Below are 13,257 nucleotides of genomic sequence, written 5' to 3'. Positions count from 1 at the left end.
ATTCATATTACAAACTATATTACAAAATATGTGAATAACCTGAACAAATATGAACAAACTGAAATGTGTTAAGAAATGTGAGTGTAATTTTACCATTCTGCCTGTGACTAAATGTTTTGTGTATTTGTAATTGTAATTTAAGTTCCAATGCACATGTGTCAATGATAAACTGAGGCAGAAAACTGTCAAAATTGCACTCAAGATACAGGTTGTTGTGTTATTCAGAAAAGTTTGTAGATGTAAACATTTCCATAATGTAAATGTACATTTTTCTCTGTTATATTTTACTGGGCCGGCCCATTTCAGATTATATTGGCCTGAATGTGGAACTGAACTGAAATGAGTTTGACACCCTGCTTTACACCTTTATTTTTGGCGTGGGTGCAGAACCCAAGCATTTGGGCATCACCTAAGCCTTATTATGCAAATCCTTAAGTCAAGGAACAGAGTCTGCCTCTAAACATGTCAGTTTAACCCTTTAACCCTGACGTGTCTGTGCTGAGCGTCTGAACGTATGATTTAGTTTAAATATTCATAGAAATTCAACCGTTTTCAATAGGAACATTCTAAATGTGTTGATAGAACGGACCTTGTTCTTTCCATAGACATCTGAGCATGCCAGTTCCCCACACCCCCTGTGGAATGGGGGGGGTGAAACAGAGCAGTGAGTGAGACCGACTTGTTGTAAAAAATACATGGGGGCTTTTTTTTTTTTTTTTTAAACACTGTTTTCCTTGGGTTTTTGTTTTTACTGTTGTTTGCATTTGATTTTTCTTTCTATGTTTTTACTGAGTTTTGACCGTGGAACTGTTTTCAAGAGTTCAACCAGGTATTTTTATAGACTTACATACTGTTAATGTTTACATTTACATTTATGCATTTGGCAGACACTTTTTCCAAAGCAACTTACAAGGGAAAAAACCAAAAATGAAAGAAAAATACAAGAATAGATTAAAAACAGCTGTACAGTTAAAAGTGTCGCACAAAGAATAAAAAGCAAAAATAGACTAAAATACAAGAATAGACTAAAAAGACATAAAAGCAGCTGTGCACTTAACTCTTAAGTGCCAGACAGTTAAGGGGCTAATAAGCCTTAAAAGTGCCACAGAATTGGGCCGTTTTCAGTATTCGCGTCGTTTTATAATATTTGAAGAATCCTGCAGGAAACTGCTCGGTAACATCCGACCGATTGCTAATTAGATTCAAAACGCACCGGACGCAGCCGATTCATTGATCGATTTGCATAATTATAATAATAAAATAATAATAATAATAATAATCTTTTTTATATAGCACTTTCATACATTAAAAACTGTAGCACAAAGTGCTTACATATCAGTTTAAAAATCAGTACCGCCCCCCACCCCACCACCCACTCACCCACACACACACACACACGCACCACACGCCCACCCACCACACACACACACCCACACAACACACACACACAAACAACACACACACACACACACACAAAACACACACCACAAACCACACAACACACACACTATACATGTAAACCCACAAGCTCACACATACTTCAGAAGACTGACTGACACGGGTAGACCAGAACAAAAATGTACAAGTAAAAGTAAAACATCAGTTTAGGAGGCGCTGTCTCAGGGAGCTGTCCGCACCAGGAGGCAGCCGCCGACCCCGGCGACCAGGCACCAGCACACAGCCCCGCATCCCAACTAGTGGGAGAGGGCCAACTGGGACCCCCACCCACCAGAAAGGAGCGGACCCCAGTGAGAGAAGGCGCCACAGCCCCCGGAGTCCACAGCCGCCCCCCGGCATGGAGGGCCCCTGATGAAACACCGGAGAATAAGAAAAAAAAGAGATAAAAATATTATCGGTCGCGTGACCTCAAATTCCCGTCTGGTCTCAAAAGGGGGACACAGAAAGAACGTCATCGAAATGTGAGAAGGAAATGGGGGTGGATGGTTTGTTTGTACACAAATATGGTGTGTTCTCCAAAGCTGATCTGATCGGCCCGTGGCACTTTACAGGTTGTTTTCGTAAAGCCGATTTAATCGGCCCATGGCACTGAAAGTGTTAAAAACAGTGAAATAAAAATACCAAGTAAAAACAACAGAATACACATGATAATACATTTAAAATGGAATGTCTGAATATTGTTGAAATTGTGTCTATTCATGTTTTGTGTCTATTTTAATTTTATTCTACCTTTAGTTACATTCTTATATTACTTTCTGCAAAAATTTGTATCCTATTTTTTAATTTTACTCATTAGTTTTTATGATTACCTCGCCCCCCTGAAAGGGAGGCCAGGGGTATTGTTTTTGGTTCGGTTTGTTTCTTTTTTTGTTAACACTCTAGCAGCAAAACTATTGGTTGAATCATACCAAATGTAGTTTATAGATTACCAGTGACCCAGAGTAGTGTGATTATATGTTGATAAAAGTTGGTCAAAGTTTCAGTTTTTATGAATTTTTTATACCTTTTTTTCTCCCATTTACTTATAATGGGTGAAATTTCATGTCTATAAAAACATCAATTTTGTTTCAGTTTCCTTCAAACTTGTCACACATACATATATGGAGGCAGTTGATATGATGACATCAGCACACACATAGACATGATGACATCAGCTGGACCCATGACAAAATACGCTACAATAGGTGTGAGGGCCGGGGTTTGTTGTGCCTAAAACCATTTGTTTTATTACCTCCTCCAAGGAGGTTATGTTTTTGCCAGGGTTTGTTGTTGTTTGTCTGTCCGTTAGTGTGCAACATAACTCAAAAAGTTATGGACAGATTTGGATGAAATTTTCAGGGTTTGTTGGAAATGGGATAAGGAAGAAATGATTAAATTTTGGGGGTGATGGGGGTGGGGGGGCCCATGATCAGCCTTGGCGGAGGTCTGCGCTCTCCGAGTGCTTCTAGTATTTGTTCTTGTCTTATTTCTCACAATTTTTGTCATATTGTTGCAGTGACTGGAGTAGCGCTCCTAATTTCCTGACACACAATGATCATAAAGGCTGTTGGATTCAGATTCTGAAAGCCGAACATATTGCTTCTAGACGTTATCTTCACTCTTGTCCTTCTGCAGGGATTTCATCTACTACAATGACATCTACGCTTTCTCCTTGGACACCTTTACCTGGTCCCGCCTCTCCCCGACAGGCTCCGCCCCTGCCCTCGCTCTGCCTGTCAGATGACCTCCACACCTGACGGCTCGGGCGTCATCTACGGAGGATATTCCAAAGTGGTCAGTGTGGCGACTGGACGCACCTCATGGAAAACTCTTTTATTGAATGAGGTCGTTTTAATTATTGTTTATGTTTATTTTTTAGAGAGTCAAGAAGGACGTGGAAAAGGGAACCATCCATTCTGACATGTTTGTCCTGAAGAGAGAGGGCAAAGACGGTCAAGGTACTGAGGAGTTTATAGTCTATGCTTTGGGCTTTTAATATTATTACCATCATTATATAATAATATAATAATAATATAATAATATAATAATAATAATAATAATAATATAATAATAATAATATTATATTATTATTATTATGTATTATTAGTAGTAGTATTATATAATGATAATAATAATTATTATTATCAAAGATAATAATAATAATATGTCAGTATCATCACTATCAGTATCATTATTATTATATTATATTTTATAAACTTAATAAACTTTGAACTCAATAATTATTTGCTAAATTTTATTATTTATTAATTCATCTGTCACGTTGCTGTTGCCACTTTTGTTTTCTTATTCTCTCCAACCTCTGTTCTTTATAGTCATGTCGTATATTTATATTATATTCTATTTTTTATTTTTGTTTTCTGCTATGTTCCTTGTTGCACCATGGACCTTTGAGTTTTTGTAGTTTCAGTTTTGTTTTTTGTATATGCTGTACAAAACTGATAAATAAAGTAGACTGGGATCATTTTTCTTTGGTCATCCTCCAGAGAAGTGGTCCTGGTCCCGGCTGAACCCCTCCGGTAACAAACCCAATCCTCGGTCCGGCTTTTCCATGGCGGTGGGTCCAGCGGGTCGGGCGGTTCTGTTTGGAGGCGTTTGTGACGAGGAAGAGGAGGAAACACTAGAGGGCGACTTCTACAACGACCTGTACCTGTATGACACGGTGAAGAACCGCTGGTTCCCCGGTTTACTCAGGGTGAGATCCAAGTTTACTGTGAAGGACCAGGAAACACCAGAACATCCTACATGAACCACATCAGATTTCAGTCACATTTTATACATGACTTATAGAGAATTCGACTGTTTTCTCATTAATAATCCCAAATAAAAATAATGAGATTAATGAGGACGGATGATGCTTTGTAATGGAGGTTGTGTCTGATAGAACCTGTGGTCGTTCGTTCAGGGCAACAAGACGGAGAAGAAGAAACGACGGGGGGGAGGAAGGGCGGAGCAGAGGGGGAGGGAGAGGAGGAGAAGGAGGGGGGGAGGAAGAGGAGGCACCTCAAGGCCCCACCGAGGTCATCAAGGAGATCGTCACTGAGGATGGAACCATCATGACCATCAAGGAGGTGATCCCTGGAGCTGAAGAGGAAGAAGATGAAGAAGAAGAGGAGGAGGAGGATGGTGAGATTAAACACAACAAATACACACATACAAGGTATAGTGTGTGTATAGGAAAAAGGATGTGTGATATTGTTATATATTATTATTAATATTATATTGATATTCATATAAATAATAAATGCTATATGGAGATCATAAGGACTAGAGACTGGGGGTAGGAGTATATAAGTTTTTACTTCTTCCTACTCCTTTTCAAGCATGTTTAATTTCATTTTTTCTTTTCATTAATTTTCTTTGTTTGTTTACTTACCAGCCTTTTATGTACCAGTGCTGATATTTTGTTGGTTGAGTTTTGTTTTGATTTCACTGTCTACATGTTTGAAATAAAGATTTAAAAAAAAAAAAAAAAAAAGGTCAAATATAGGAATGAAGTCAGGTTCAGATAGTTTTTAGCTCACTGGTCGATTTTGTCGTGTTTGGCGTCATCTTCGTTAGCAGTTTCCTCAAACATCTTCTCTGATGAAACTACCGGTCAGATTTATTTCATGTTTTAAATTTATCTTCCTTTGGACAATGTCTACAAAGTTTGTTCACAGTTTTGAGAAGTTTATTTTATTTTTATTGGTTTATTTAATAGGGACCATGCATATGTATGAACATTGTTGTATAAAAAAACACACCTTTGTAAATATGTCAGAATTAATCAAAATAACTGAATAAAATAATCAGAGTTTACCTCCTAGTACTGACAGTACAGTTTGTCCAAAAGTGGTGCGTCTGAATGGTATCACACAATTCCCATTTACAGAGGCCCATGCTTAAATTTTTGTTGAAGTTTTAAAAATATTCTAAATGTTCCATTCCTTCTAATGGTCCATATGTTGATGGTTTATAACATGTAAATGGTTCCAGGTATCAGTCTAGTTCCTACTGATCACTGATAGAAGTCACTTTGACTGATTTAGTTGAGTTCTCTCCAGTGAAGTCCCGCCCACTTCTATAGTTAGACTGATCTGCAACCAGACCACAGGACTGGAACGTAGAACAGAACCTGAACAACCTCACATTCAACTGGGACTGATTCAGATAGAACATGACGCTGACGTACAGGCTAAGGCTGCACGATATTCAAAAAAACTGACGTTATGATTTTTTTTAACCCTGTGATATATGTTGTGATATGAAAAAATACCCAGGAGGATATAATATCTGTGATGCCGACGTAAATGGTCAAACTAATTAGCTGTGTTTCCATTCGTTGTGACGACAGGTGGAAGGCACTGTCAACACAGACCTTGTGTTTCAGTTTCATCCTTCTGTAGCTGAAATAATTCCAGATAAATGACATTGCTTTTCTTTTTGGCACAAAGTCTTGTTTTGGTGATTGTCTCTTGTTTGTTGCTCATTTTTCAGTGTTGTTACATGTTGAGTTCATTTTCGTCCTACATCACAGGACCTGTGATGTGACTATTGCGCATGTGTATATCGCGATGATGCTGCTCAAATGATACATTGTGCAGCTCTACTACAGGGACACTGGAACTATTTTTCGTTGTGGTCTCCTCAGGTTCGGCCTCCGCCCCCCTGGTGGAGCCCTGTGCCAGATCCAGCGCCATGGCAACGGTGCGTCAGGGGAAGCTGTACCTGTACGGAGGGATGTTTGAGATCGGCGACCGCCAGTTCACCCTGAACGACTTCTACTGCCTGGACCTCCACAAGATGGACCGCTGGGAGGTTCTGGTAGAAATGGACCCAAGTGAGTCAAACCAACGCTTCATTCATACACTGAGTTTTTGGTGAAATTTTTTTTTTTTTTTTTGCATGTTTGTTCCCATTATAATTCAAAACAATGCCATCAGACTGAATGTGTGAACAGTCTACGATCCTGAAGTGACCTGCGTACACAGAAGAAGACATGACATCACATGTAGAACACTGTACTTCTGGAAGTAGGGATGGAACCAGATGAAAATTTCAGATCACTGTTATTGTGACCAAAACTATCACAGTTATCATTATCACGGTATTGTTGAAACTGTGCTCAAAATGTTCAAAAAGTACTGATACACACACTGAAATAATTTAACCAAGTTGTATTTTGAAAAAAAAAAAAGAAAAACAACAAAAAAACCAATAAAATAACAGTCCCAATGTCCCTTCTGTGTCAGAAACATTCAAATATTAACCCTTAGTGGTCTGAGCCTATTTTGTCTGTTTTTCAGTCCTTTTGATTTTGCCTTTATATACTATAGAAACAAATGTTTACTATACCCATGTTTGGGATCTGTTTTCAGCATTTCATTTATATCATCTGTCTGTTATTTTTTCACTTTAACTGTTATAAAAACACAAAAGGACAGAAAACACACAAAAAATATAAAATCCGATTTGAAAAATGTATATAATTTATTGCATAAATAACACACAGATGCTTAACGAACCTTTTCACAGACTTTAAAAGTGAATATTGGTTCCAAATATTAGGTATAGAAAATTAAAATTGTAATAAATAAAACTATTCTCAAATATTTGACATAAAAGCAGATCTTTACATCGGCGTTTTCTCCCCTAAAAGTGTGTTAATCAAACACAGTTATCATGAGAATTAGAATTTAAACGGTAATACTAACCGTCTGCCATTTTACCGCTGTTTATCGTTATACCGGTAATCGTCACATCCCTACTCTGATCTATTTATTCTCTTTTTACTATATTGATAATTTCTTTCCTGCTACTTTTTATTCTACTTGAATGAAGTGACAGTAGCACACAAACATTTCCTCCTGGGATTAATAAAGTATTCTGCTTCTGATGTGGGTCACATATGGGCGTCAGATCAGGTCCACGTTTTATCTACAGTTTGAATGCAGAGAAAGTGAAGTGTGTAAATAACAAAAGAGCGTCTGGTTACACTTGGACTTGTGACTGTTCCTCCACAGAGACACAAGAGTGGCTGGAAGAGTCTGAGTCAGAGGACGAAGAGGAGGAGGAGAAGGGAGCACGAGGGGAGGAGGAAGAGGAGGAGAGAGGAGGAGGAAGAGGAGGAGGAAGAGGAGGAGGAGGAGTCTGAAGAGGACAGCGAGGGGGAGGAAGGCAGGAAACTATTCTCTGAGCTCCTACACTTTAGGGTCTCTTTTGTTTTCATGTGATTTATGACAGCGTCTGACGACAACCACAGCCTGAAACAGAAGCCAATGCACAAACATCATCAGGTGTATTTCCACGGATGGCCACTAGGGTCTGAATCCTGTTGAAGATTTGAATATGCTTTTACTAGTCATAAACAGGATGTGGCTATAGTAACTCATAAGAAGTAAGAACGACTCAAATGAGGTAAAAACAGGAAAATAAAATGAAATTAACCCTTTCATGCATACTGGTCACTCCAGTGCACGGCTGTTCAAAGCTGTTCTCTTGTATATTCATGGGTTTAGTTGTTTTTGTTCCATATCAGCCGACACAGTGGACGCTTATGCACCATCCCATAATAATACACTGACATTCAGACCAGTACTGTAACTTTGCTGTTCTAGATAAACCTGATCTGCTGTCATATTTGAAAACTGGAAATTGTTATTAGATTAAATTAACAGTTTTTTGTTTTTGCAAATTATCTCCATGAAATGAGCACTAACTAGTATTAGAGTATGTTGAAATGTGAGAAACCATTAGATTAGCTGCATTAAAAATGTTTTTTTCATAGTTTTCACAGATCAGGAAATACATGTTTTTTTTTGCTTCAAAAATGAAACACATTGTGTCCAGCTGAGTGGACAGTTTTGGAACTCCATGAAAAATAGGTTAAAAAAAATTCAATCACATTTTTTATGCCTAAAGAGGAATGAAAACAGGGGAAAAAAATCTTGATTAAGGTTCTCATAATTCATGCACGAAAGGGTTAAATGAACATAAATTATATTGTACCCAAACAGAAAACTTTATATACTTCATGAAAAAAACATGTCATATTCCTTAATGATTGATTTCTTCTTTTCCAATTGGATACAGAACAGACGATGACATTTATGGAGTAGAACTAAAGAAATTCAACAGAGAAATTCAATAATAAATGAATAAAGTGGCTGTAGAAACTCTCTGGAGTAAGAACGGCTCAAATGAGGCAAAACTGGAAAATAAGATCAAATTAATGAACTTATATTGTACCCAAACTGAAAATGACTGATTGATTGATTAGTTTTATTGAGTTGGTTCTTAATTAAAACACTGACTCTCACAGATGTTGATAAATATATATATATATAATATATAATAATAATATATAAAACACCTTATTTTAACTGTATATTTGTATAAGTTATTTAATCCTTCAGGGTCGTATGAATGGAACAGGACTTTTAATGATTCTGTTTTTCAAGAAAACTCCTCTACAGGAAGTGGGAGGGACTAGTGACCCAGTATATAATATATAAACATATACAAACAAAAGTATATAAACATCTGGGTCAGATAATGACTCTAAAACACATTTAGTATATAGGGGCGTAGAATATATGAGATTATTCTTCTTTCTGCTCCTTTTCAGTCATAATGTGGACATTTTTCTGACACGTCAAAGCAGATTTTCTTTGTGTGGGTTGGATCTACTAAAGGTTTGCATGTATTAAAACGTGTGCAAACTCATTGCACACGCAAAAAACTGTACAAACTGATTTACTCCCAGTGCACACTGAGGGTCGAGTCTGTCAAAGGTGCAAAGTAGCGCATCTGCATCCAGTTAGTACATTAGACACGATGAACATGTAATATGGGGCATTTACACAAAAGTGTGTGTGTGCTGAGGAGAAAATGTAAATATATGAATTTAGCACACGCAAAGTGATTTATCAAACCTGAAAGGAATTTTACTGAAAGAAACTGGGTCTGTATTTATGTTTACGCATTTACGCATTTGGCAGACGCTTTTTTCCAAAGCGACTTACAGGGGAAAACCAATTAAATCACTCAATCAATCAAATTTTATTTATATAGCGCCAGATCACAAAAAAAGTTATCTCTTGACATTTTATATATAGAGTTGGTCAAAACCAGACTCTAAGTCAATTTACTGAAACCCAACAGAATCCTCCTGGAGCAAACACTTGTGATGGTGACAGTGGAAGGAAAAACTTCCCTTTAACAGCAGAAACCTGGAGCAGACCCAGACTCCTGGAGGATGGACGAGTGACAGGACCAGCTGGGGTTAAAGAGAGAGAGTAGAGAAGGGGAAAAAGAGAGAGCGATAGAGATAGGGACTGGGGGAGAGGGGGAGAAGGGGGGAGTGGGGAGACACATGGAGGCGGTTGAGGATAAGTGAGTGGTGATGATGAGGGCAGGGAAGAGGCCGGACCACCGCAGCAGGTCCAGAGATGATCGTGAAAGAATCTGTGGTTATCCTGGAAAAACCTTATTAGAATATTTAAAATGGAATGTTTGAAAGTGTTAGGACAGGAGGTGCTCTCGGAAGAGCTGGGTCTTCAGGAGCTTCTTGAAGATAGGCAGGGATGACTCTGTTTGTAGCACTTGGTAGAGCGTTCCACCAACGTGGAACGACCCATGAAAAGAGCCTGGATTGTCTTGTACAAGGTCTGGGGACCACCAGACTACGTTCCCCAGACGAGCGGAGTGGTCGTGGGGCGACATAAGCTTGTATTAGTGCACCTAAGTAGACAGGAGCAGACCCACGGAGAATTTTGTAGGCTAGGATTAAAGATTTGAATTTGATGTGGGCAGCTATGGGTAGCCAGTGCAACTCAATGAGTAAGGGGGTGACATGTGCCCTTTTAGGCTGATTGAAGACCAGACGCGCTGCTGCATTCTGGACCATCTGTAGTGGTATTACTGTAGTAGTATTTAACACGTGTGAAAGGGAGGAGCACACGGTTTGGATGTGGAATTGTGCACTTATGGCTGCGACTGAAACGATGAAACAAGACGCTGAGAACGCTTTTTTCACCCTCGTGTGAACATTTTTGGAATGACGGGAAAAAACATAATGGAGACATATGCCCCCCCCCCCCCACCACACACACACACACACACACACTTTACAGGACTTGTTTCCACTTGATCTGATGGTTGTGATTAAAAATACGCACCGACATTAGGCTGCAGTGGGACTAAATTAAGTGTGCCTGACAGTCAAACTAACAACACCCCCCCCACCACCACCACCTCTAACATGAAAAATAAATAAATAAATACATGAGTCATACAACACCTTCTATGACAAAACTCCTCCAACGTTACATTTCCTTGGATCTGGATCATTCAGTCCCTGTTCCCATTAACTCTGGTTTATCCCACAGCACTTTTTACAGTGTATTGTCTCCAGTAGCACACGCAAAACCTCATTTAAATAGAGCGGTCTGCAAGACTTTGTACCAAGGGCTGTGTTTTGGTAAGAATGTGTGATATGATGCAAATCACAATACTAGAATCATGATATATCATGATACTGTTAAAAAGGCAATTTTTTGTTGTTTTTTTTTAAATGATCATTTCCTTGAAGAATTGAATTCCAGCAGAAATCTGCACAAATACTAAATACATTTTGATTTGATCCCAACAGGGTCTAATGTTCTATCAGCAAATGTTCAAACTGTGTTCAAACTGAAATTCTGTTTTCCAGACATTCCAGTTTCAGATCCTGTTCAAATGTTCAGATTCTATTAGTTCACAACTAACATCAGAACAGGATTTGAGTTCAATCCAACAAAGGAACGAACATTATTGAATAAAACAATGTTAAGTAAGAATAAATAAAATAGAAACAAAAAAGAAAAACAAAAAAACAAAAATGAACCTCCACAATATCTACATTTGAATAAATACCTAAAAATATCGATACAGTATTGTGAAATGAAATATCGCGATATATTGCAGAACCAATATTTTCTTACAGCCCTATTTGCACCTGTTGTAATTTGCACAAGTAATCTGAGTAAATCCTCTGGAATCTGTGGTTCAACCCCACATGCAAAATTCTAGATTGCACGTTCATGTATATGTAAATCAGGACCTCAGTAGATCTGCCCTCTGTTTTATTTGTGAATTCTGTACTCTACATGTAGACTTTCATATGCGGTCTAAACGTACTCTAAACCCACTGAGGCGCAGTACTCCAGTAAACAGCCTGGATGAATAATGCCGCTGTCTGTTGTTTTGGTTTGGACTGTGTTTTCAGATGAAGACGAGCATCCCGCAGTGCAGGAGGGGGAGACGGTGACGGATTACCAGAGCCGGACGCAGCAGTACTGGATTGGACTGGCGCGCGCCAACATGGGCCCGGATGCCAAGGAGAAGAAGGTTGCCAAGGTCGCACAAGCCATGTCTAAAGTCTTCTATGAAGACCAGTAGAGGCCGAAACCGCTGGAGCGACTGTGAGTGGGACGTACGATCAGAATGAAACGCCTTTGATACGACAACCTGTAACTGTCATTTTACTGTAAATGTGCTGCGAGTGCAAGTCCACTCAAGTTTCAGAACACAAACACATTTGACTCTTAAAGTGACTCAGATTCTGCTGGTGTGTGGAGTCGCTTATACTTGTGTCCATACTTGTAAAGCTGCAGCCGTCAATCATCACAGAAATGACGCTGTTTCTGTTTCCTGCTGCTACAAAAAAGAGAAGCCAAAATAACAGGAATAAGGGAGCCGCCTGAGTCTGGAGTCACTTTACCATCACACATCTGCGCAAAAGGTTTTTTTTTAAAAATTGTACATTTACATAAACATGTACTTACACATAAGGAACCACACAGACACAATACAAAAAAACTAACTCTACAACTAACCTACAGACCTGTTAAACACAAAAAAGAGAAAAAACAAAATAAAGATATTATCCAATAGGGATGCAAATTACTTAATTAATCGTTAGTTGATTGCCCTTATTGATCGATTAATGATTAATTGATGAGAGGTGATTTTCCTGAGAACCTGAATTTCTTTTTCAAAAGGGTCTATAAGAATAAAAGCTAAATATTGTTTATACACTCCATGATAAAAGCAGGTCATGTTCCTGAATGACTGATTTATTGAACCAGTGGATCCAGTCAGTGTTTCCTGTGGAATTCATCTGTTGATGTGGAGGTGTGGAATGGGGGGGGGGGGGGGGGGGGGGGTACTCTCACGTACACAGTACGGCCGGAGGATGTGTGTGTGTTGGATGGTAACCGCACACACGTGTGTGCGTCACTTTCTGTCCTACTTCTAATACTATGGGGGTACGGGGTGGTGCAGCGCCCCCCCCCCCCCCCCGCAGAAGTGAAAGTGAAACTTTTGGCTCATTCTCTTTTCTTCCTGAAGCTTCGCAAATGCTCGACATCCCTGTGTCCTGGATCAGCAGTCTGCAGGAGGTTTAACTTCTGTCTGACCAACCGTGGACTGGACCGACCTCCAGGAAAACGCTCTGATACCGACCACACATTTGTGCGCGTGTTTATTCAGGGGTGCACCGCTCCCACAAACAGACGGTTGGTCTGTTTGGCTCCACCCACAAACAGGCACTTGGTCTGTTTGGCTCCACCCACAAACAGGCGCTTGGTCTGTTTGGCTCCACCCACAAACAGACGGTTGGTCTGTGTTGGCTCCACCCACAAACAGATGGTCAGTCTGTGTTTAGCTCCACCCCAAACAGGCACTTGGTCTGTTTGGCTCCACCCACAAACAGGCGCTTGGTCTGTTTGGCTCCACCCACAAACAGACGGTTGGTCTGTGTTTGGCTTCACCCACAAA

General features: G+C 39.4%; 1 pseudogene; it reads left to right on the top strand.

Moving 5' to 3' along the window:
* LOC115420969 (kelch domain-containing protein 4-like) overlaps positions 1-12,175 on the top strand; it is a 29,096-nt pseudogene extending 16,921 nt beyond the window's left edge.
* The last annotated feature ends 1,082 nt before the right edge of the window (positions 12,176-13,257 follow it).

This window comes from Sphaeramia orbicularis, chromosome 6 (genome assembly GCF_902148855.1).
Source record: "Sphaeramia orbicularis chromosome 6, fSphaOr1.1, whole genome shotgun sequence".
Classification (NCBI taxonomy): Eukaryota; Metazoa; Chordata; class Actinopteri; order Kurtiformes; family Apogonidae; genus Sphaeramia; species Sphaeramia orbicularis.
Note: the sequence above shows the minus strand (reverse complement) of the source record. Positions and strands in the feature narration are given on the sequence as shown.